We start from the raw sequence: 27,141 nt of genomic DNA, 5'->3' as shown, positions 1-27,141 counted from the left end.
CTGGACCAGAAATACTGAACTTCTTTTCCATCCGTGAAATCCACTTCCGGGTCAGAAAAAACTGCAAGTTCTGGAGGGGCCTAGAAGGAGGTCAGGGCCTGAGCCTTCCTGGTTGGACCCCCCTACCCCCCGTGTTTCTGGGTCTGTCCTCACTTCCACTCAGAGGATCTTGAGTAACCTCTTTTGAGTCCCCACAATTGTGTTGTGTGCAGTGGGGCCAGGCTGCTTCATCCACTGCACGTTAAATGTTTTCAATACTTTCCGGCCAAAGCTTAGCGTTGTCAGATCACTGACTTTGAATGTTGACCTGGTTCCTTTTGAACAGAATAAAATCTATTGAAGTTTAAGGTCACCTCTTTTCATGGATGGTGAAGAGGCAGGCTATTCAGGCGCAACTGCCCTCAGGTCTAGAGGGCGGCGGAGGTCACTGTGGGTGGTGGGTGAATCCGGAACCTCTGTGGCTCTAGAATTTCAAATATTTCACTTTTTCTTTTGTAGTTTTTGTTTGTTGCTTGCTTTTTTTTTTTTTTTTTTTTTTTTTACAATGGGAACTGGAATGTAAGATGCCAAACTAGCCTGTGGGGAACATGGATTTTCACAACAGTAACCGCAGCGTGTAGTTTCCATTTCTATTCCCTGTTCATGTGGGAGGCAGAGAAGGAAATCAGGTGCTCAGTTCCAGGGACATCACAGGACTAGGACATGTACAGTGAGGGTGCAATGCAGAGGCATTGTTTTAGGAGAATAAAATTACTGCATGCACACACATATGTATGTATATGGATGTATGTACACAAACATGCATATTTATAGATTCCGTTCTCCCTCTATATAATTTTCTTTATTTCACACTTGATATGATTTTTAAAATTATACTTTATGTTCTAGGGTACATGTGCACAACGGGTAGGTTTGTTACATATGTATACATGTGCCATGTTGGTGTGCTGTACCCATTAACTCATGATTTACATTAGGTATATCTCCTAGTGCTGTCCCTCCCCCCACCGCACATCAGGCCCCAGTGTGTGATGTTGCCCTTACTGTGTCTAAGTGATCTCATTGTTCATTTCCCACCTATGAGGGAGAACATGCGGTGTTTGGTTTTCTGTTCTAGTGATAGTTTGCTGAGAATGATGGTTTCCAGCTGCATCCATGTCCCTACAAAGGATGCGAACTTATCCTTTTTTATGGCTGCATAGTATTCCATGGTGTATATGTGCCACATTTTGTTAATTTAGTCTGTCATTGATGGACATTTGGGTTGGTTCCAAGTCTTTGCTATTGTGAATAGTGCTACAGTAAACATACATGTGCATGTGTCTTTATAGCAGCATGATTTATAATCCTTTGGGGATATACCCAGTAATAGGATGGCTGGATCAAGTGATATTTCTAGGTCTACATCTTTGAGGAATCGCCACACTGTCTTCCACAGTGGTTGAACTAGTTTACAGTCCCTCTAACAGTGTAAAAGTGTTCCTATTTCTCCACATCCTCTCCAGCATCTGTTGTTTCCTGACTTTTTAATGACTGCCATTCTAACTGGTGTGAGATGGTATCTTATTGTGGTTTTGATTTGCGTTTCTCTGATGGCTAGTGATGATGAGCATTTTTTCATGTGTCTGTTGGTTGCATAAATGTCTTCTTTTGAGAAGTGTCTGTTCTCATTCTTTGCCCACTTTTTGATGGGGTTGTTTGTTTTTTTCTTGTAAATTTGTTTGAGTTCTTTGTAGGTTCTGGATATTAGCCCTTTGTCAGATGAGTAGATTGCAAAAATTTTCTCCCATTCTGTAGGTTGCCTGTTCACTCTGATGGTAGTTTCTTTTGCTGTGCAGAAGCTCTTTAGTTTAATTACATCCTATTTATCAATTTTGGCTTTTGTTGCCATTGCTTTTGGTGTTTTAGACATGAAGTCCTTGCCGATGCCTATGTCCTGAGTGGTATCGCCTAGGTTTTCTCCTAGGGATTTTATGGTTTTAGGTCTAAGATTTAAGTCTCTAATCCATCTTGAATTAATTTTTGTGTAAGGAGTAAGGAAGGGATCCAGTTTCAGCTTTATATTTATGGATTTATGGCTAGCCAGGTTTCCCAGCAGCATTTATTAAATAGGAAATGCTTTCCCCATTTCTTGTTTTTGTCAGGTTTGTCAAAGATCAGATGGTTGTAGATGTGTGGTATTATTTCTGAGGGCTCTGTTCTGTTCCATTGGTCTAGAGCTCTGTTTTGGTACCAGTACCATGCTGTTTTGGTTACTGTAGCTTTGCAGTATAGTTTGAAGTCAGGTAGTGTGATGCCTCCAGCTTTGTTCTTTTGACTCAGGATTGTCTTGGCAATGCGGGCTCTTTTTTGGTTCCATATGAACTTTAAAGGAGTTTTTTCCAATTCTGTGAAGAAAGTCATTGGTAGCTTAATGGGGATGGCATTGAATCTATAAATGACCTTGAGCAGTATGGCCATTTTCACGATATTGATTCTTCCTGTTCATGAGCATGGAATGTTCTTCCATTTGTTTGTGTCCTCCTTTATTTCATTGAGCAGTGGTTTGTAGTTCTCTTGGAAGAGGTCCTTCACATCTGTTGTAAGTTGGATTCCTAGGTATTTTATTCTCTTTGAAGCAATTGTGAATGGGAGTTCATTCATGATTTGGCTCTCTGTTTGTCTGTTATTGGTGTGTAGGAATGCTTGTGATTTTTGCACATTAATTTTGTATCCTGAGACTTTGCTAAAGTTGCTTATCAGTTGGAGGAGATTTCGGGCTCAGATGATGGGGTTTTCTAAATAGACAGTCATGTCATCTGCAAACAGGGACAATTTGACTTCCTCTTTTCCTAATCGAATACCCTTGATTTCTTTCTCTTGCCTGATTGCCATGGGCAGAACTTCCAACACTATGTTGAATAGGAGTGATGAGAGAGGGCATCCCTGTCTTGTGCCAGTTTTTAAGTGGAATGCTTCCAGTTTTTGCCCATTCAGTATGATACTGGCTGTGGGTTTGTCATAAATAGCTCTTATTATTTTGAGATACTTTCCATCAATACTGAATTTATTGAGAGTTTTTAGCATGAAGGGTTGTTGAATTTTGTCAAAGGCCTTTTCTGCATCTATTGAGATAATCATGTGGTTTTTGTCTTTGGTTCTGTTTATATGCTGGATTACGTTTGTTGATTTGCATATGTTGAACCAGCCTTGCATCCCAGGGATGAAGCCCACTTGATCATGGTGGGTAAGATTTTCGATGTACTGCTGGATTCGGTTTGCCAGTATTTTATTGAGGACTTTTGCATGGATATTGGTCTAAAATTCTCTTGTTTTGGTGTGTCTCTGCCAGGCTTTGGTATCAGGATGATGTTGGCCTCATAAAATGAGTTAGGGAGGATTCCCTCTTTTTCTATTGATTGCAATAGTTTCAGAAGGAATGGTAGCAACTCCACTTTGTACCTCTGGTAGAATTCAGATGTGAATCTGTCTGGTCCTGGACTTTTTTTTGTTAGTAGGCTGTTAATTATTGCTTAAATTTCAGAGCCTGCTATTGGTCTCTTCAGGGATTCAACTTCTTCCTGGTTTAGTCTTGGGAGAGTGTATGTGTCCAGGAATTTATCCATTTCTTCTATGTTTTCTAGTTTATTTGCATAGAGGTGTTTATAATATTTTCTGATGATACTTTGTATTTCTGTGGGGTTGGTGGTGAGATCCCCTTTATCATTTTTTATTGCATCTATTTGATTCTTCTCTCTTTTCTTCTTTATTAGTCTTGCTAGTGGTCCATTAATTTTGTTGATCTTTTCAAAAAAACCGGCTTCTGGATTCTTGATTTTTTGAAGGGTTTTTTGTGTCTCTCCTTCAGTTCTGCTGTGATCTTAGTTATTTCTTGCCTTCTGTTGGCTTTTGAATGTGTTTGCTCTTGTGTCTCTAGTTCTTTTAATTGTGATGTTAGGGTGTCAATTTTAGATCTTTCCTGCTTTCTCTTGTGAGAATATAGTGCTATAAATTTCCCTCTACACACTGCTTTAAATGTGTCCCAGAGATTCTGGTCTGTTGTATCTTTTTTCTCATTGGTTTCCAAGAACATCTTTATTTCTGCCTTCATTTCATTATGTACCCAGTAGTCATTCAAGAGCAAGTTGTTCAGTTTCCATGTAGTTGAGTGGTTTTGATTGAGTTTCTTAGTCCTGAGTTCTAGTTTGATTGCACTGTGGTCTGAGAGACTGTTTGTTATAATTTCTGTTCTTTTACACTTGCTGAGGGGTGGTTTACTTCCAACTATGTGGTCAATTTTGGAATAAGTGCAATGTGGTGCTGAGAAGAATGTACATTCGGTTGATTTGGGGTGAAGAGTTCTGTAGATGTCTATTAGGTCCGCTTGGAGCAGAGTTGAGTTCAATTCCTGGATATCCTTGTTAACTTTCTGTCTCGTTGATCTGTCCAATGTTGACAGTGGGGTGTTAAATTCTCCCACTATTACTGTGAGGGAGTCTAAGTCTCTTTGTAAGTCTCTAAGGACTTGTCTTATGAATCTGGATGCTCCTGTATTGGGTGCATATATGTTTAGGATAGTTAACTCTTCTTGCTGAACTGATGCCTTTATCATTATGTAATGACCTTCCTCGTCTCTTTTGATCTTTGTGGTTTAATGTCTGTTTTATCAGAGACTAGGATTGCAACCCCTGCCATTTTTTGTTTTCCATTTGCTTGGTAGATCTTCCTCCATCCCTTTACTTTGAACCAATGTGTGTCTCTGCACGTGAGATGGGTCTCCTGAATACAGGAAACTGATGGGTCTTGACTCTTTATCCAATTTGCCAGTCTGTGTCTTTGAATTGGAGCATTTAACCTATTTACATTTAAGGTTAATATTGTTATGTGTGAACTTGATCCTGTCATTATGATGTTAGCTGATTATTTTGCTCGTTAGTTGGCATGTTTTTGCAATGGCTATTACTGGTTGTTCCTTTCTATATTTAGTACTTCCTTCAGAAACTCTTGTAGGGCAGGCCTGATGGTGACAGAATCTCTCAGCATTTGCTTGTCTGTAAAGGAATTTATTTCTCCTTCACTTATGAAACTTAGTCGGCTGGATATGAAATTCTGGTTTGAAAATTCTTTAAGAATGTTGAATATTGGCCCCCACTCTCTTCTGGCTTGTAGAGTTTCTGCCAAGAGATCTGCTGTTAGTCTGATGAGTTTCCCTTTGTGGGTAACGTGACCTTTCTCTCTAGCTGCCCTGAACATTTTTTCCTTCATTTCAACTTTGGTGAATCTGACAATTATGTGTTTTGAAGTTGCTCTTCTTGAGGAGTATCTTTGTATTTCCTGAATTTGAATGTTGGACTGCCTTGCTAGGTTGGGGAAGTTCTCCTGGATGATATCCTACAGAGTGTTTTCCAACTTCGTTCCATTCTCCCTGTCCCTTTCAAGTACACCAATCAGATGTAGATTTGGTCTTTTCACATAATCCCATATTTCTTGGAGGCTTTGTTCATTTCTTTTTACTCTTTCTTCTCTAAACTTCTCTTCTTGCTTCATTTCATTCATTTGATCTTCAATCTCTGATACTTTTTATTCCAGTTGATCGAGTTGGTTACTGAAGCTTGTACATTTGTCATGTAGTTCTCGTGTCATGGTTTTCATCTCTATCAGGTTGTCTATGGACTTCTCTGCATCGGTTATTCTAGTTATCCATTCATCAAATCTTTTTTCAAGGTTTTTAGTTTCTTTGTGCTGGGTTCGTAGTTCCTCCTTTAGCTCTGAGAAGTTTGATCAACTGAAGCCTTCTTCTCTCAACTTGTCAAAGTCATTCTTCTTCCAGCTTTGTTCTGTTGCTGGCGAGGAGCTGCATTCCTTTGGAGGAGGAGAGGTGCTCTGATTTTTTGAATTTTGAGCTTTTCTGCACTGCTTTTTCCCCATCTTTGTGGTTTTATCTACCTTTGGTCTTTGATGATGGTGACGTATGGATGAGATTTTGGTGTGTATGTCCTTTCTGTTTGTTAGTTTTCCTTCTAACAGTCAGGACCCTCAGCTGCAGGTCTGTTGGAGTTTGCTTGAGGTCCACTCCAGTTAGGCTACTCCCAGTTAGGCTCTCCACTTAGGCTACTCGGGGGTCAGGGACCCACTTGAGCAGGCAGTCTGTCAGTTCTCAGATCCCAACCTCCATGCTGGGAGAATCACTACTCTCTTCAAAGCTGTCAGACAGGGACATTTACATCTGCAGAGGTTTCTGCTGCTTTTTGTTTAGCTATGCCCTGTCCCCAGAGGTGGAGTCTACAGAGGCAGGCAGGCCTCCTTGAGCTGCAGTGGGCTCCACCCAGTTCGAGCCTCCTGGCTGCTTTGTTTACCTACTTAAGCCTCAGCAATGGCGGGCGCCCCTCCCCCAGCCTTGCTGCCACCTTGCAGTTAGATCTCAGACTGCTGTGCTAGCAATGAGGGAGGCTCTTTGGGCTTGGGACCCTCGTGCCAGATGTGGGATATAATCTCCTGGTGTGCCATTTGCTAAGACCCTTGGTAAAGCACAGTATTGGGTGGGAGTGACCCAATTTTCCAGGTGTTGTGTGTCACGGTTTCCCTTGGCTAGGAAAAGGAATTCCCTTCCCCCTTGCACTTCCTGGGTGAGGTGATGCCTTGCCCTGCTTCAACTCTCACTCACTGGGCTGCACCCGCTGTCCTGCACCAACTGTCCAACATGCCCCAGTGAGATGAACCCGGTACCTCAGTTGGATATACAGAAATCATCCATCTTCTGTGTTGCTCATGCTGGCAGCTGGAGCCTGGAGCTGTTTCTATTCGGCCATCGTGGCACCAACTTTACTTGATATGATTTCTAAATTTAAATACCTTTGAGACAAATGTGAATTATGAAGAGATTTAAAAATGTCAGTGAAAAATGGAATTAAAAATAAAAATATAAATATCAACTTTATTTCTCAATATAATCTCTACTGAGGTCAAGACACTGTATTAAGGGATTATCCCAACCATTCAGTCCATTGCTAAAGAACTGAGGGTTATGGGAATTTAGCCATGTCAATGCAGCCTTCTACTATTAACTAAAGAAAAATGGGTGCCCTTTACAGTTATTTTAAGATTAGAAAAAAAAGGTCAGAAGAAATCAAATCAGGACTGTAATGTTGATTTCTAATAATTTCCCATGAAAACTCTTGCAAAATTACCAGGTTTGATGAGAGGAAGGAATAGAAGTGTTGTGTGGTGCAGAGGGACTCTACTGAAGTTTACAGGGCACTTTTCTGCAAAAGTATTTGCTAATTTTCTCTAAGAACTCTCCTACTAAGCAGATACTATGGTGCTTTGATCCTACAGAACGTCAACAAGCAAAATGCCTTGAGCATCCCCAGAACCTCCTGGCTTTTGCTTTTGAGAAGTTTCCTTTTGCTCTGACTGGGCCACTTCTACCTCTTGGTAGTCATTGCTTTAATTGTGCTTTGCCTTCAGGAGCCTATTGATAAAGCCAGTTTCACTCCCTGTTATAATTCTTCAAAAGAATGCTTCAGGATCATGATTCTGCTTGTTCAAAATAGTCACCATAGCTCTGCTTTTGTCCACAGCTGATCTAGGCACAAAGGTATTCGGGACTCATCAAATGTAAAGTTTCTCAACTTTCACGTTATAGTCAGTATTGTGTAAGGTGAACCAATTGAGATGTCTGTGGTGTTGGCTATAATATCTCTTGTTAATTGTCAGTCCTTCTCAATTAGGGCATAGAAACAATTTTTTTCTCTCAAAAATTGGAATGGATGCCCCTCCTCTGTGGGCTTCCTCTTCAACATTGTCTTATCTCTTCTTAGAATAAGGTATCTGTTTGTAAACGACTGATCCTTCAGGTCATTTTTCCCATAGACTTTTCATAAAGAATAATTTATTTCACCATTTTTTGTACCCCAGCTTCACCATAAATTTGATGTTTGTTCTTGTTTCAGGTTTGGCAGAAACAAGTTTGGTAGAATTCATGTGGCTCTTTTCAGACTGATGTTTTCAATCCTGTTCAGATATGTTAAAACAGGGCCGGGCATGGTGGCTCATGCCTATAATCCCTGCACTTTGGGAGGTTGGGCAACATGGCAAAACCCTGCCTTGACAGAAAATACAAAAATTAGCCTCTACAAAAAATACAAAAATTAGCCAAGCAAGGTCCCAGCTACTTGGAATGCTGAGGCAGGAGAATCGCTTCAGCCTGGGAAGCAGAGGTTACTTTGAGCCAAGATTGCTCCGCTGCACTGCAACGTCGGTGAGGGGAGTGAAACCCTGTCTCAAAAAAAAAAAAGTTGAAATAAACTACTATATGTATGTTTTGATGCAAAAGCTAAAAGTTCATGCATAGTTTTTTCATAATTGTTATTTTGCATGAATTTATTGAAGCCTCCTATTATTTGCCATAATTTTCTCACCTTATTAATTTCTATATACATACAGAATTTCCAATTTGTGTAAACCTTTCTTCCCAGTTACTGAACAATTATTTTAAATTTGAAAAGTATGAGCTATTTTATTCTGTATTTTTGTTTTCTACTTCTGAATATTTTAGAGAAAATATGGATAATGAGACTTGTAAAATGGAGATGTTTGGAAGTTTCTGTTACCAATGACAAATTAATTTCAAATAATTTCAGGAAAATTTAGGTGAATGTCTGTACTTTTATATGAACATTTATAGTAAAACAGATTTTTGAATTTCTACCCTTGATAAACTTTAATGTAAAATATGTGAGTAAATGTGTACTTTTCTGTTCCTCATGAACATTCTCAAGTTTATGCTGTCTGGATTTTTTCAGGACCAATTACAAGCGGTATATGCTGCTGAAATGTCTCAAAGATTATGTCCCAAAGAGAGTGTCCTACTGTTTTTCCAATATTAATTTGGAAGTTTTACCAAGTTACAAGGTTTTTTTTCATAAAATATAAAACGTTTTGCCTCCGGCAGAAATACATGTTGGAAGATAACTTTCCTTTGGGTAAGGGGTATAAAGGAAGCTTGGATTTGTTCTGAGAGAGGGAGAGGGGACTTCTGCCCATTGCCATGCACATCTGATTTTAGGGCTGAATGCCTTTCTGAGCTTGGCTCACTCCTCTCAAACTTGCTGGTAAGTGGACACAAATTAAAGAGTAACAGTTGTACACCATTTGGGATGAAGGAATCCAGATATCTGAACCACTGTTTATTCTTTGCCCCTCCCACCCTCTCATGCTTCCAGATCTCTAGTGTCTATCATTCCACTTCTATGTCCAGGTGTAGAATTATTTAACTCACACTTACAAATGAGAACTTCATGTGTTCATTTGTACAGATTCTCTTCCACCTAGCTACCTCTGAGACTGCAAGAACAACCACTCCTCCCCCTCCCTCTCCTCCTCCTCCTTCTCAGCCTACTCAAACGGAACACCAGGAGTATTATATATATATACACACACACACACACACACATACATGCACACATATATATACACACATATATACACACACAAATATATATACACACATGTGTACATATATACACACATACTCATAAAGAATTTGCATTTTAAAGAATGGCAGAACCATAGTTGTTCAAAGTCAACTATGTAATTCTATATATGATAAATGTCTACTAGAAAGTTCACGTTGAAAATCGCAAACAGGACTTAGAAAAAATAAAGTTTTTAAAAATTTTATTTTATTTCATTTTAATTCCAGGATACATGTGCAGGACGTTCAGGTTTGTTACATAGGTAACTGTGTGCCATGGTGGTTTGCTGTACCTATCAACCCATAACCTAGGTATTCAGCCCCACATGCATTAGCTATTTATTCTGATGTACTCCCTCCCCACTCACCACCAGACAGCCTCCAGTGTATGTTTTTCCCCTCCCTGTGTCTGTGTTTTCTCATTGTTCATCTGCCACTTATAAGTGAGAACATGTGTATTTGGTTTTCTGTTCCTGCATTAGTTTGCTGAGAATAACGGCTTCCAGCTTCATCCATGTCCCTGCAAAAGACATGATCTCATTCCTTTTTATGGCTGCATAGTATTCCATGGTGTATATGTATCATATTTTCTGTATCCAGTCTGTCACTCATGGGCATTTGGGTTGATTCCATGTTTTTGCTATTGTGAATCGTGTGGCAATGAACATATGCATGCAAGTATGTTTATAATACAAGAATTTATATTCCTTTGGGTATATACCCAGTAACGGCATTGCTGGGTCAAATGGTATTTCTGATTCTAGGTCTTTGAAAAATCACCACACTGTCTTCCACAGTGGTTGAATTTACATTCGCTCCACCAGTGTAAAAGTGTTCCTGTTTCCCCACAGTCTCACCAGCGTCTGTGTTCTTGACTTTTAATAATCTCCTTCTGACTGGCATGAGATGGCATCTGACTGTGGTTTTGATTTGTATTTCTCTAATGATCAGTAACGTTGGGTTTTTTTTCATATATTTGTTGGCTGCATAAATGTCTTCTTTTGAGAAGTGTCTGTTCATATCCTTTGCCTACTTTTAAAAATATTTTTATTTTCACTTTTTTTTTTTTTTTTTTGAGACGGAGTCTTGCTCTGCCGCCCAGGCTGGAGTGCAGTGGTCGGATCTCTGCTCACTGCAAGCTCCGCCTCCCGGGTTCACGCCATTCTCCTGTCTCAGCCTCCCGAGTAGGTGGGACTACAGGCGCCCGCCACCTCGCCCGGCTAGTTTTTTTGTATTTTTTAGTGGAGACGGGGTTTCACTGTGTTAGCCAGGATGGTATTTTCACTTTTTAAGACAGAGTCTTGCTGTGTCACCCAGGGTAGAGTTCAGTGGCACAATCTCGGGTCACTGCAACCTCTGCCTCCCAGATTCGGGAGATTCTTCTGTCTCAGCCTCTTGAGTAGTTGGGATTACAGACACCTGCCACCACATCCGGCTAATTTATTGTATTTTTAGTAGAGACTGAGTTTCACCAGTTGGCCAGGCTGATCTTGAACTCCTGGCCTCAAGTTATTTGCCCACCTCACCTTCCCAAACTTCTGAGATTACAGGCATGAGCTACTGCACCCAGTTTTTGCTCAGTTTTATATGGGGTTTGATTTTTATAGTTTTGGGTTTTACATTTAAATATTTAATCCATTTTCAGTTCATTTTTGTATAAGATATAAAGAAGGGGTCCAGTTTCAGTTTTCTGCATATATCTAGCCAGTTATTCCAGCAGCATTTATTATTAAACGGGGAATCCTTTCCCCATTGCTTGTTTTCATCCAGAATAAAATGGTTGTAGATGTGCAGTCTTATTTCTGATATCTCTATTCCATTCTATTGGTGTATGTGTCTGTTTTGCACCACTACCATGCTGTTTGGGTTACTGTAGCCTTATAATATGGTTTGAAGTCAGGTAGCACGATGCCTCCAGCTTTGTTATTTTTGCTTAGGATTGTCCTGGGCAGATGGGCTCTTTTTTCATTCCATATGAATTTTGAAGTAGTTTTTTCTAATTTTGTAAAGAATGTCCATGGTAGTTTATGGGAGTAGCATTGAATCTATGAATTAGTTTGGGAAGTATGGCCATTTTCATGATATTGATTCTTCTTACCCATGAGCACGGAATGTTTTCCCATTTGTTTGTGTCCTCTCTTATTTCCTTGAGTAGTGGTTTGTAGTTCACCTTGAAGAGGTCCTTCACTTGCCTTGTTAGCTGTATTCCTAGGTATTTTATACTCTTTGTAGCAATCGTAAATGGGAATTCATTTGTGATTTGGCTCTCTTCTTGTCTATTGTTGGTGTATAAGAATGCTTGAGATTTTTGCACACTGATTTTGTATCTTGAGACTTTGCTGAAGTTGCTTGTAGCTTAAGAATCTTTTGGGCTGAGGTGATGGGATTTTATAGATATGGGATCATGTCATCTGCAAAAAGAGACAGTTCGACTTCCTCTTTTCCTGTTTGAATATGCTTATTTCTTTCTCTTGCCTGATTGCCTGGGCCAGAACTTCCAACACTATATTGAATAGGAGTGGTGGTGAGAGAGGGCATCCTTGCCTTGTGCCAATTTTCAAATGGAATGCTTCCAGCTTTTGCCTATTCAATATGATATTGACTGTGGGTTTGTCATAAATGGCTCTTATTATTTTGAGGCATGTTCCATCAATACCTAGTTTCATGAGAGTTTTTTTTTTTTTTTTTTTTTGAGATGGAGTCTTGCTCTGTCGCCCAGGCTGGAGTGCAGTGGCCGGATCTCAGCTCACTGCAAGCTCCGCCTCCCGGGTTTACGCCATTCTCCTGCCTCAGCCTCCCGAGTAGCTGGGACTACGGGCGCCTGCCACCTCGCCTGGCTAGTTTTTGTATTCTTTTTTTTAGTAGAGACGGGGTTTTCACCATGTTCGCCAGGATGGTCTCGATCTCCTGACCTCGTGATCCGCCCGTCTCGGCCTCCCAAAGTGCTGGGATTACAGGCTTGAGCCACCGCGCCCGGCCTCATGAGAGTTTTTAACATAAAAGAATGTTGAATTGTATCAAAGACCTTTTCTGAGTCAACTGAAATAATCATGGGGTTTTTGTCTTTAGTTCTGTCTATGTGGTGAATTACTTTATTGTTTTGCATATGTTGAACCAGCCTTGCACCCAAGGGATGAGGCCGACTTGATCTTGGTGGATAAGCTTTTTGATGTATTGCTGGATTTGGTTTGCCACTACTATATTGAGAATTTTGCATCAAAGTTTATCAGCAATATTAAGCTAAAGTGTAGCAAATACATTGAAAATAATAACAGACTGATTAAAAGGCTAAATAATATGAATCCTAAGTGTTTTCACAACTGACTTATAGAGTAAAAGCATTGCCAAACTCAATGAGCTTGGCCAAAAACTGTACAGGGTCTGAGATGTTGTCTCATCTCCCACTACTCATTGCGAGGTGGACCTGCAGTGACTATATTTGATGCAAAATTTCATGTTGATGGAAGCTGAGATGTCCTGCAGTCTCAGAGGGACAGAATTCTGGTGTATCTCCCTTTGGCCTGTCAGGAATGAAGATCTAGGCTGTACAGGTTTTGTGAAAATTTACAAGATGTAGGAAATGGGGCAGGATTTAGGCTGTGAGGCAAAGCCTAGAGGTATAAAGAAACAGCTTCTGACCCAGGGCTGATGAAGTCAGGATACTTTCAGAGGGGATGGTGGAGTGAGCATAGTACAATCTTTGGAACCATTCCTTCCCCTTATTTGTTCATAGGCCAGATGTGCTCAACCAGGGGGCATCTTGGGTCTCATGAACAGAGTCCTGGAGAGACAAAGGGGCAATCCTGGGGAAGAGGCTCAATAGGGAGGAAGGAGCCACCATTTTCTCTCCTGAGAAAAATCCTTCTCCCTAGGAAACCATAGGATTTTCCTTGGTCCCAGTGAGAGTTTTCCTGAGTGAAGAGAACAGAGAGAGCAAGGGACTGATGTGTTATCTGTTTCCACCACCTGCAGTGATTCTGAAACCATGGGGGACAGGAGAATTATCTTCAGAATCATGAGCAGTCCAGATGCCATGGTTTCACACAAGACACGGGAAGCTCTTATCTCTGGGGGGTAGGCACTGGTCATTGATATTCTTTAAAGCTCATTCGCTGATTACAAAGTAAGCCAAATTAATAATCTACTGCAAGTTTTATTAATCTCACTTTACTTCACACACAATTCACACAGACACATTGTTAATATACACATTTTGATGCTTGGACAGGGTTGGACCCAAGATTCTGTACTTCTATGGAGCCCTGTGTTCTGCCAAGGTGTCATTTACTCTCAGGTGAGTACACTGATCACCATAACTAACAAGAGATTGATCTGTGATGATTAGAAATGAAAAGACCTGTTGGTTGTTTTATTTGGAAGATTCTATTAACATTTAAATGCAGTTTAAAAACACAGATTTACAATGAAAAGTAACAAGCAAATATAAAAAGTGAAGGAGCTATTCCCCAAACTAGTTTCCAGTGAGATACCACCAGAGAAAAACAACTCCCAGGACAGGGATACTGCTTCAAAGACACAGATTGCACAGCTGGATGGTTGATCTAGAATTTCCCAAAATGCCATCCTTTACTCATGAAATGCAGTTTATTTAAGAACTTTCTCATTTGACTGTAGTTTCATACTCACACACATCAGTGTATTGTGTATTACTCCATTTATGGTAAGTATAACTTATTTGAAAATGAATTACGTACTGGTGAGAAAATTTTCACTTTAAATTAAACGTAAACTGACACCATAAAATTAGCAGCATCTATTTGTCTGTTCCAAAAATTACCTCAGTTCTACCCAGGACACCTGAGGTTGCTTGAAAACAAATGCAAAAAAACTTGGGGTAAAAAATAAGAACACCCTTCCAATGTTACAAATGCATCCCAGTTTCAATTATTCACATTCACGAGAATGATTCACATATATCCCACATTAGCAAAATTTCACCTACTCTCACCTAAAAATTGACTCATCAAAACAAACCAAGACCGAATAATAAATTCAAATCCATCCAGTAACCTGAGGGGGAAACCTACACCTCAAAATGTAGTACATAGATATTCACACAGGATGTCACCTACTGTGAAAACGCATGCACAGAGACAGTCCCTTCACATGATCAGAATACTCAAAACTCCACAACAACATATTAGATATGGGATCATCTTGAAATGCAGCCATCACTAACCAGTTGTCCCTTTTGCATAGACAAAAACCTGAGGACCACATTATGTTATGTAGGAATGACTGTACACCTGTCTCTGTGTGTGTGTGTGTGTGTGTGTGTGTGTGCAGGGATCCGTGGAATCCAATAGACATTGCAGCAATAACCTTTCCATGTTCAGATTCTTGATTCTATATTATTCGAGTGAAATGACTTGCCAGTGGGGTACAAGATAAGTCTTTGCAGGAAATGCTCTTGTCAAAGCTAGAGAGCCAAATCATAAAGCATCGAGTGCTGGAAACATGCATTGAAGTTAGATGAAATACTCAACGCACAAATAAGACTGTGAAAGACATTCAGGAAATCATGCAATCACCGAGAGGCTGATTGATGACATTCCCCGAATTTATGATTGCGCCTGAGGTCCATTCAACAAGCAATGTAAAAACGGCGAGGCAGGTTCAAAAGAAGAACACCCTTCCTCTCTTCAAATGCGTTGCAGTTTCCACTACTCAAGGTGGCGTGAAGGATCCACAGAAGTCCCACGTTCGCAAAATTTCAACTTCTGGTGCTCACCAACAAATGAAGAATGAAACACACCCCAAGAGAAAATAGTCAACCCCATCCCCTGCAATAACCTCACGCGCAACCCTACACCACACTATGTCCTATTCAGAAATTCACACTGAATGTCATCTACCATGAATACAAATACACAGACAATCCCTCCACAAGTTCAGAAGACTCACGACTGCAAAACTCGATGTTTCCCATGTCTGGGCTCATCCTGAAACGCAGCCATCACTATCCAGTTGTCCCTCTTGTGTAGACAGAAACCTGGGCTCCTCATTACTTTATGTCGGATTGACTGTGTATGTGATGGTGTGTGTGTGTGTGTGCGCCAACCCCCTCGTGGGTGTGTGGGTGTGTGCGCGCGGACTCCTGCGTGTTGGTGGAGACTTTCCCTGAGATCACTGGTACACAAAGAGAGCCCTCTTGCTGTGTTTGTTCTTCCCTTTGAATCTCCTGGTCCTCCCTTGCAGAGAAGTGAGTGTGCCAGTGTTCATGGACTCCTGATGCGTCACATTTGCGTTAGTTTACTTAAAATATTGCTAGTGAATAATTCTGTACTTATGAAACAGTGTGTGTGTTTGTGTGTGTGTGTTTGCTTGCGTGAGCTTGTGGGCATGCACAATCATGCCTGTGTGAGCGTGATTTTGTTTGTGTTTATATGTCTGGATGTGTGTGTGTGTTTGAACTGGGATGTGCTTCCAACTATTTGCTTTTGGGATATACAATCATCCTTTCAGGCATTGAAGGACAGGAAGTCGGACCTTTACTTTCTGAATTGAGAATTGTCAATGAAGTACAGTTAATAACACAGCATATTTGATTCCTTAATATCAAAGAAGAGATTTGTGGAGTCAAAAAGATATTTCAGCGATAACCTTTCCATGTTCAGCCTATTGATTCTGTATCCGAATGAAATGACTTGCCAGTGGGGAACAACACATGCCTTTGCAAGAAATGCTCTTGTGGAAGCCATATACCCAAATCATAAATCATCAAGTGTTGGAAACATGCACTGAAGTTAGACGAAATACTCAGTGCACTATTCAGACTGTGAAAGACTTTCAGGAAATCATGCAATCACCGACATACCAATTGATGACATTCCCTGAATTTATGATTGCAAGAAAAGAGAAATACTCATGACATTCTATTTCCAGTGATTGCGGACGTATGACGGCAATTTAAGAAATCATGAAATCAGAAAACTTGACTAATCAGAATCTATGCCAACTAAAACCTTTGGTTCATTTAAGAAAGAATGAAAATAAATACAACATATTACACAACATGGGAGATAATATTTTAATACGTATGTGATAATGGATCAACATTTGAGAGAGATGAAATGAAAAGTTCTAAATTTGAGAATAGCATATAACCAGAATTAAACACTGTAAATGCCTGGGTGATGGCAGTGAGTCCCTGTCTCAAGAAGAAACATAGAGATTTAAAAGCAGGACGTCTAAAAGAGATTTCCATACCATTGTAATACTGGCAGTTGTTTAGTAAGAAAGGGAAAAATAAGCCATTGGTCTTAGGATTCTTGCATCTATTTTTCATCATCTGAGATGTTGCTTGATATTCCAGTTAAGCATTGTGTGGTGGACTTGCAGTTAACACATTTCATGCAAAATTTCATGCTGATGAAGGTAGACTTGTTTCCGAAACTAAGAGGGACAGAATTTGGGTGTTTCTTCGGGACTTTTGGCTTACTAGGAATAAAGATCCTGGCTCTAGGGATTTTCTTAAAATTTTTCAGATAACGAGAAAGAGAATAGAATTTATGCCAGACGCCAAGGCCTTAAAGTATACAGAACCTTCCCCGGGCTCGGGGCCCATGAAATCAGGATGATTTTAGGGAGGATGGTGGAATGAGGGGATTGTGACCTTTGGCCTCCTTTCTTTCCCTTTTCTTTTCATGGGCCAGGTGTGCTCTATCAGAAGGCTTCCCCTTTCTGTTGGACAGAGTCCTGGAAGAAGAAATGAGACCTGCTGAGAAACATGCTCCACAAGGAGGAAGGAGTCACCTTCTTCAGGGGCATGATCCCCAGAAGCATGAGAAAGCCAGATGCCGTGGCTTTACACAGGATGTTGGAGTTCTTTTCTCTGGATCCAGGACCTTGGCATCGGTGTTCGTAATGCCCATAACTGATTTTGAGGTGAGTCCACTTGATAACCTGTCTGCGTGTCATACTCATTCCACTGCAATTCACACACATGTCACACCGAAACACTCTGAATGACCATATTTATGTGCTTGAACAGTGTTGCACCCAGGATTCTGTGATTCTACAGAGTCCTGAGTTCTGTCCTGGACATCTCTACTCTTGGGTAGGTCAACTTTGATCACTGTACCTAATGATAAATCTACCATTAAATCTAATCAGCAAATACACTAAAGGAAGGAGCTATTCTCCACAATCGTTTCACTCTGGTAGGTCAACTTTAATAACTGTACCTAAGAAAAAATGGATCTGTGATGATTCCACATCAAAGAACCTGTTGATTTTTTGCCATTTGAATGAATTATGTTAACATTTAAATAGAGTTTAAAACCCCAGATTTCGAATGAAATCTAATCAGCAGATACACAAAAGGAAGGGGCCATTCTTCAAAATCGTTTCCACTGAAACACCACACCAATAAACAAGTCTCATTGCAGGAAAGGGATCCTGCTTCCAAGATCCAGTTTACACAGTTGGACGATTGACCCAGAATCTCCTCAATGCCATTTTTTTACACCCCAACTGAGATTTATTTCCGGGTTTTCTAATTTTATTTCAGCTGAATACACACACTCCTGTGTTTCAATTTCTTTCAAACACCTTTGAATAATGAAGTATCTTGCTGCTTCACCCCTTATATAACTAATGCCCCACACCGGTTCCACTACATTTACTCATCAGTTACCCAATTTACCAATGAAATATCAGCAGTCAATTAAGTTTTGTGTCTTAGGTTGTATCCTTTTGCATTCCTCAGGGAATTTAATGGACACAGCTTAAATTGTGATTATAGAACAGTTGAATCAGATTTACTCATCAGTGTTATGGGAAATATGATAGGAGTGGAACTGGGTTAGGACACAGAGGCCACACCATAGGCTCAAAATAAAGGGATGGAGGAAGATCTACCAAGGAAATGGAAAACAAAAACGGCAGGGGTTGCAATCCTAATCGCTGATAAAACAGAGTTTAAACCAACAAAGATCAAAAGAGACAAAGAAGGCTATTACATAATCGTAAAGGGATCAATTCAACAGGAAGAGCTAACTATCCAAAATATATGCACCCAATTCAGGAGCACCCAGATATTCATAAAGCAAGTCCTTAGAGACTTACAAAGAGACTTAGGCTCCCAACAATAATAATGGGAGACTTTAATCCCCACTGTCAACATTAGAGAGATCAATGAGACAGAAAGTTAAGGATATACAGGAATTGAACCCAACTCTGCACCAAGCAGACCTAATAGACATCTACAGAAATCTCCACCCCAAATCAACAGAATATACATTCTTCTCAGCACCACGTCGCACTTATTCCAAAATGGCCACATAGTTGGAAGTAAAGCACTCCTCAGGAAATAAAAGAACAGAAATTATAACAAACTGTCTCTCAGACCACACTGCAATCAAACAAGAACTCAGGATTAGAAACTCAATCAAAAATGCTCAACTAAATGGAAACTAAACAACCTGCTCTGAATGACTACTAGTTACATAACGAAATGAAGGCAGAAATAAAGATGTTCTTTGAAACCAATGAGAACAAAGATACATCATACCAGAATCTCTGGACACATTTAAAGTAGTGTATAGAGTAAAATTTATGGCAATGAATGCGCACAAGAGAAAGCAGGAAAGATCTAAAATTGACATCCTAATATCACATTTAAAAGAACTAGAGAAGCAAGAGCAAACACATTCAAAAGCTAGCAGAAGGCAAGAAATAACTAAGATCAGAGCAGAACTGAAGGAGACAGAGACACAAAGAACCCTTCAAAAAATCAATGAATCCAGAAGCTGGTTTTTTGAAAAGATTAACAAAATTGATAGACAGTTAGCAAGACTAATAAAGAAGAAAAGAGGGAAGAATCAAATAGATGCAATAAAAAATGATAAAGCGGATATCACCACTTACCCCACAGAAATACAAACTACCATCAGAGAATACTAAAAACACCTCTACATAAATAAGCTAGAAAACCTAGAATAAATGGATAAATTCCTGGACACATACATTCTCCCAAGACTAAACCAGTAAGGAGTTGAATTCCTGAATAGACCAATAACAGGCTCTGAAATTGAGACAATAATTAATAGCCTACCATCCAAAAAAGTCCAGGACCAGAAAGATTCATAGCCGAATTCTACCAGAGGTACAAGGTGGAGCTGGTACCATTCCTTCTGAAACTATTCCAATCCATAGAAAAAGAGGAAATCCTCCCTAACTCATTTTGTAAGGCCAACATCATCCTGATACCAAAGCCTGGCAGAGACACAACAAAAAAGAAGAGAATTTTAGACCAATATCCCTGATGAACATCCATGCAAAAATCCTCAATAAAACACTGGCAAACCAAATCCACAGCACTTCAAAAAGCTTATCCAGCATGATCAAGTGGGCTTCATCCCTGGGATGCAAGACTGGTTCAACATACACAAATCAATAAACGTAATCCAGCATATAAACAGAACCAAAGACAAAAACCACATGATTATCTCAATAGATACAGAAAAGGCCTTTGACAAAATTCAACAGCTCTTCATGCTAAAAACTTAATAAATTCGGTATTGATGGAACATATCTCAAAATAATAAGAGCTATTTATGACAAACCCACAGCCAATATCATATTGAATAGGCAAAAACTGGAAGCATTCCCCTTGAAAGCTAGCACAAGACAGGGATGCCCTCTCTCACCCCTCCTATTCAACATAGTGTTGAACTTCTGGCCAGGGCAACCAGGCAAGAGAAAGAAATAAAGGGTATTCAATTAGGAAAAGAGGAAGTCGAGTTGCCCCTGTTTGCAGATGACATGATTGTATATTTAGAAAACCTCATCATCTCAGCCCAAAATCTCCTTAAACTGATAAGCAACTTCAGCAGTCTCAGGATACAAAATCAATTTGCAAAAATCACAGGCATTCTTATACACCAATGACAGACAAATAGAGAACCAAATCATAAGTGAACTTCTATTCACAATTGCTTCAAAGAGAATAAAATATCTAGGAATCCAACTTACAAGGGATGTGAAGGACCTCTTCAAGGAGAACTACTAACCACTGCTCAATGAAATAAAAGAGGACAGAAACAAATGGGAGAACATTCCGTACATTCCATGCTCATGGATAGGAAGAATCAATATTGTGAAAATTGCCATACTGCGCAAAGTAATTTATAGATTTAATGCCATCCCCATTAAGGTTTTGGAAACTGACTAGTACCCCTAATAATTGGTGCTCCTGACATAGCATTTCCCCGCCTAAATAATATAAGCTTCTGACTTCTTCCACCATCCTTCCTACTTCTTCTCGCGTCAGCCATAGTAGAAGCTGGTGCCGGAACAGGTTGTGACTTTCTTCACAGAATTAGAAAAAACTACTTTAAAGTTCATATAGAACCAAGAAAGAGCCCACATTGCCAAGACAATCCTACGTCAAAAGAACAAAGCTGGAGGCATCACGATACCTGACTTCAAACTATACTACAAGGCTATGGTAACCAAAACAGCATGGTACTGGTACCAAAACAGAGCTACAGACCAATGGAACAGAACAGAGCCCTCAGAAACAATACCACACTTCTACAGCTATCTAATCTTTGACAAATCTGGCAAAAACAAGAAACGGAGAAAGGTTTCCCTATTTAATAAATGCTGATGGGAAAAGTGGCTAGCCATAAGTAGAAAGCTGAAACTGTATCCTTTCCTTACACCTTATACAAAAATTAATTCAAGATGGATTAGAGACTTAAGTGTTAGACCTAAAACCATAAAAACCCTAGAAGAAAACCTAGGCGATACCATTCAGGACATAGGCATGGGCAAGGACTTCATGTCTAAAACAACAAAAGCAATGGCAAAAAAAGCCAAAATTGACAAATAGAATTTAATTAAACTAAAAAGCTTCTGCACAGCAGAAGAAACTACCATCAGAATAAACAGGCAACCTACAAAATGGGAGAAAATTTTTGCAATCTACTCATCTGACAAAGGGCTAATATCCAGAACCTACAAAGAACTCAAAGAAATTTACAAGAAAAGAAAACAAACAACCCCATCAAAAAGTGGGCAAAGGATATGAACAGACACTTCTCAAAAGAAGACATTTATGCAGTCAACAGACACATGAAAAAATGCTCATCATCACTGGCCATCAAAGAAATGCAAATCAAGACCACAATGAGATACCATCTCACACCAGTTAGAATGGTGATCATTAAAAAGTCAGGAAACAACAGGTGCTGGAGAGGATGTGGAGAAATAGGAACACTTTTACACTGTTGGTGGAACTGTCAACTAGTTCAACCATTGTGGAAAACAGTGTGGCGATTCCTCAAGGATCTAGAACTAGAAATACCATTTGACCCAGACTTCCCATTACTGGCTATATCCCCAAAGGATTATAAATCATGCTGCTATAAAGACACATGCACACGTATGTTTATTGCATCACTATTCACAAGAGTAAAGACTTGGAACCGACACAAATGTTCATCAATGATAGACTGGATTACAAAAATGTGGCACATATACACCATGGAATACCATGCAGCCATAAAAGAGGATGAGTTCATGTCCTTTGTAGGGACATGGATGCAGCTGGAAACCATCATGCTCAACAAACTACTGCAAGAACAGAAAACCAAACACCACATGTTCTCACTCATGGATGGGAATTGAACAATGAGAACACCTGGACACAGGAAGGGGAATATCACACACCAGGGCCTGTTGTGGGGTGGGGGGAGGAGGGAACGATAGCATTAGGAGATACACCTAATGTGTATGACGAGTTAATGGGTGCAGCACACCAACATGGCACATGTATACATATGTAACAAACCTACACGTTGTGCATATATACCCTAGAGTATAAACTATAATAAAATAAAATAATAAAATAAAAAAGGGACGATGAAAATAAATGAAATGTAACACACAGCATGTGAGATAATGTTTTAATACATATCTAAAAATGCCTTAAAATTCAATAGAAATAAAATAAAATCTTCTAAAACTTGACAAAAGGAAACAACAAAAATTACAGACTGGAAAAGCCTGGCTGACTGGAGTGATGTCCTGTCTCAAGAAGGAACAAACAAACACACAAACAAGCAAAGGATTCTGAAAGCAGAGAATCAACAGATATTTGTACACCGTTCTTCCTTCTTCCTACTAGCACTCTTCATAGTAGGAAAAGGCAAAAACAACCCAAATGTGTCACAAATTACTTCATCAGTTTTTTTAGGATCTGAAATACTGCCACAATTTTCAATTACTCATTGTGGGGTGGACCTGCAGTTACCACATTTGGTCCAAAATTGTATGCTGATGAAGGTAGACCTGTCCTGCATTTTCAGAGGGACAGAATGCTGGTGTTTCTCCAGGTTCCTTGGCTTACCAGGAATGAAGATCCGGGAAGAATGTATGTGTGTGTGTATGTATGTATGTATGTATGTATGTACGTACATATGTATTTCCTGTTTTTAAATTTAAAAAATACGGGATACATGTGCAGAACGTACAGGTTTGTTATATAGGTATCCTTTGCCATGGTGGTTTATTGCATCTATTGACTTATCCTCCAAGTTCTCTTCCCTCACACCCAGGCCCAGGCGGGCCATGTTGTGTGTTGTTCCCCTCACTGTGTCCTTGTTTTCTCGATGTTCAACTTTCACTTATTAGTGAGAACATCCGGTGTTTGATTTTTTTGTTACTGTGTTAGTTTGCTCGGTATAATGGCTTCATCCATGTGCCTGCAAAAGACATGATCTCATTCCTTTTTATGACTGCACAGTATTTTATGATGTATATGCACCACATTTTCTTTATCCATTGTAGCACTGAAGGGCATTTGGGTTGGTTTCATGTCTTTGCTATTATATATAGTGCTACAATAAACTTACATGTGCATGTGTCTTTATAGTGGAATGACTTATATTCCTTTGGGTATATAGCTAGTAATGGGATTACTGGGTCAAATGGTGTTTCTGGTTCTCGATCCTTGAGGAATCACCATACTGTCTTCCACAATGGTTGAACTAATTTACAGTTTTCCCAACAGTGTAAAAGCGTTCCTCTTTCTTCTCTGCCTCACCAGCATCTATTGTTTCTTAACTTTTTAATAATCACCATTCTGATGGATGTGAGATGGTATCTCATTGTAGTTTTGATTTTCACTTCTCTGATGATCAGTGTTGTTGAGCTTTTAAAAAATATATTTGTTGGTTAGATAAATGTCTTCTTTTGATAAGTTTCTGTTCATATCCTTTGCTCAATTTTAAAGGGGTTGTTTGCTTTTTTTGCTTGTAAATATGTTTAAGTTCCTTGTCAATTTTGTTATTAGACCTTTGTCAGATGGGTAGGTTGCAATAATTTTCTCCCATCCTGTAGGTTGATTGCTCATGCTGATGATAGTTTCTTTGCTGTGCAGAAGGTCTTTAGTTTAATTAGATCCGATTTGTCAATTTTGGCTTTTGTTGCAATTGCTTTTGACATTTTTGTCATGAAGTCTTTGTCCTTGCCTGTGTCCTGAATGGTATTGCCTAGGTTTTCTTCTAGGGTTTTTATGGTTTTGGATTTTACATTTAAGTCTTTAATCCATCTTGAGTTAATTATTGTATAATGTGTAAGGAAGGGGTCAAGTTTTGGTTTTCTGTATGTGGCAAGCCAGTTTTCCCAGCATCATCTACTGGGAGGTGTGTCAAAGATCAGGTGTTCATAGATGTGTGATGTTATTTCTGAGGTCTTTGTTCTGCTCCATTGATCTATGTGTCTGTTTTGGCAGCAGTAGCCTGCTGTTTTGGTACCGTAGTCTTCTAGTACAGTTTGAAGTTAGCGTAATGCCACCAGCTTTGTTATTTTTGTTTATGATTGTCTTGGCTATATGGGGTATTCTTTGATTCCATATGACATTTAAAATAGTTCTTTCTAATTCTGTGAAAAATGTCAACGGTATTTTGATGGGTATAGCATTGAATCTCTAATGTTTGGGCAGTATGGCCATTTTCACCATATTGATTCTTCCTATTCATGAGGATGGAATGTTTTTCCATTCATCTGTGTCCTCTCTTATTACCTTGAGCAGTGGTTTGCAGTTGTCCTTGAAGAGGTCCTTCACATCCCTTGTACTCCTAGTTGTATTCCTAGGTATTTTACTCTCTTTGTAGCGATTGTGAATGGGAGTTCATTCGTGATTTGGCTCTCTGCTTGACTATTGTTGGTGTAATGGAATGCTTGTGATTTTTGCACAATGATTTTGTATCTTGAGACCTTGGTGAAGTTGCTTATCAGTTCAAGAAGTTTTTCAGTTGAGATGATGGGGTTTTCTCAATATGAAGTCATGTCATTTGCAAACAGAGACAAGTTGACTTTCTCTGTTCCTATTTGAATACCCTTTATTTCTTTCTATTGCCTGATTGCCCTGGCGAGAACTTCCAATACTATGTTGAATAGAAGTGGTTACAGAGGGCTTCCTTGTCTTGTACCAGTTTTCAAATGGAATGCTTTCAGCTTTTGCCTATTCTTTATGATATTGGCTGTATGAAATAGCTCTTATTATTTTAAGATATGTTCCATCAATACCTAGTTTATTGAGAGTTTTTAACAGGAAGGGATGTTGAATTTTATCAGAGGCATTTTTGCATCTATCAAAATAATTGTCTGGTGTTTGCCTTTGGTTCTGTTTATGTGCTCAATTACATTTATTGATTTGTGTATGTTGAACCAGCCTTTCATCCCAAAGATGCCCACTTGATCGTGGTGGATAAGCTTTTTGATGTGCTGCTGGATTCAGTTTGCCAGTATTTTATTGAGAATTTTTGCATTGATGTTCATCAGGGATAATGGCCTGAATTGAGCAGGTGTGTGCGTGTGTGTGTGTGTGTTGTGTGTGTGTTTCCCTTGGTTTGCCAGTAGGTTGATGTGTGAGTGTGTGTGATGTGTATGTGTGTGTGTGTGTGTGAGAGAGAATGTGTGATAGAGAGCCAAATTGGGGCAGAAGAGGCTCCCTGGCCTGCCATGACATTGAATGTTCTGAATTCAAGATGCTCTAATGGACTGTGTCAGTTCGCCTTCAGCCAAGATGTGGTGCTTGCAAAAGACTGCCAGCTGTTCTGGTGGTAGTGGTGAGATTTGGACTTGCCTTATGTTACCCATGGGAGGTACTCTGGTGTCTCAGGGAACGGAGAGCCAAAGCGCTTCTAAAAGTTTCTTCTGTTATTTGTGTTAATCTACGAGGGTAGGTGGTTGAGCAAAGCCAGGTGGGAACAAGGTCAGGTAAAGTGATGCTCTGCCTCTCTACGTGTGGGACAAGCAGTGGCTCCAGTGGGAATTGGAAGGCAGTTCTTGGGCCACTGGGGTAATTTTCCAGAGAGAAGTGAAGCTGCCTCTGCCTCTGTTCAAGGAGAGTCCATATGAAGAATGAGGAATAGCAGCTTGGCAGTAAGCCCCATCCAGCTCCCACACCCTTGACAAGGCAGGTCTCACATCCACACTGTTACATTGGGAGGGGAGTAGCTAGCTAAGTTTCAAGAAGTCTGAACTCAGAGCTCAAAACTGACCCATACCATAAGCCTCTCCTATTGAGACAGTAACTGCAGCCTTCAGGCCACACCCCTCCTGATCCACCTGCAGAGCAGGGGCTTCCAGCTCCTGTGCTTGCTGCTGCATCACACGTCCCACTCACCTCTCAGTTCTGGCCTGGGGAGTTTGTCCCCACACACGATTCTATCAAACATTTCAGTTGGGAGGTTCTCTCAACCTGTGACCAGCATTTGAGTTAGCGGGCAGACTTCTGGGAGGTCCTCTCTGAGGTAGAATCAGAAATGGCTTCCCTCCATCCTGCCAGAAACTGGGAACGTGCTGGAGACTCAAAGCACATCCCAATGCCACTCCTCATATACTCGCCACTCTTCACTAAATCAACTCCAGCCCTGAGGAGGATTAAGGTCTTCCCCCATGGTCTAGATTGATAGGTTTCCCAATGGAGGTGTATACCTTAGAGTCAGTTTATCCCCCTCTCACACCCCCTCTCACCCCTCTCACATAAATTTTGAGGAAACTCAAAATTTTCTGCCTAGCTTATGGTGTAAGCTGCATCCTGCTGCTTCTTTCAAATGGTCTGTGGCTCATTTCAATTTTCCTGTTAAGTTCTTGTGTTGCTTCTTGAAAGAAAGTTCAGTGTGAATCTCTGCATACCATTTTGTCTTTCCAAGCGCAAGAGGCAGGCTAACCATGCCTTCAGTCCACCATCTTGGAAAACAAAAATAACAGTTTTCTCATTGTTAAAGGTTTTGTTAAGATCTGTTAGTGACTCACAAAGAAATAGTATTGGGTATATTTGAAATTAGTATTTATTCATTTATGTTGATAAGTGAAAATACAAGACAGTTATCAAGAAGGAAGTACTTAATATGTATATTTTAATATTCTTAGATGCAAATAACTTCACTTTTGATGTATTTTTATTTTATGTCAGTTTCATTTCAACTTAGGTTTTAGGGGTTCTTGATAATCTGACATGATAAGTGGTGTTGGAATCGGCATTAATATCCTCCATGCTCTACAGCACTTCATCCTTCTTCGGCAGGCACCAATTAGATCTTCTACTACTTTGCAGACATCTCTTCTGCAAACACCAGACAAATTGAGACAACGGCCTTCAGCAGCACCCAAACCACCTCTTACTGCAGGAAAGAAGATCCAGTGAG

At 39.9% G+C, this 27,141-nt stretch overlaps 1 long non-coding RNA gene across 1 annotated transcript; it reads left to right on the top strand.

Annotated features, from left to right (window-relative positions):
• LOC117095283 lies at nt 1-27,141 on the top strand. The gene is made up of 3 exons (XR_004441895.1): nt 1-90; nt 13,683-13,748; nt 27,021-27,141. It is a non-coding gene; the product is annotated as an uncharacterized LOC117095283 (long non-coding RNA).

The sequence above is a fragment of the Trachypithecus francoisi genome, unplaced genomic scaffold, assembly GCF_009764315.1.
Source record: "Trachypithecus francoisi isolate TF-2019V2 unplaced genomic scaffold, Tfra_2.0 Lachesis_group13, whole genome shotgun sequence".
In the NCBI taxonomy this organism is placed as follows: domain Eukaryota; kingdom Metazoa; phylum Chordata; class Mammalia; order Primates; family Cercopithecidae; genus Trachypithecus; species Trachypithecus francoisi.
Note: the sequence above shows the minus strand (reverse complement) of the source record. Positions and strands in the feature narration are given on the sequence as shown.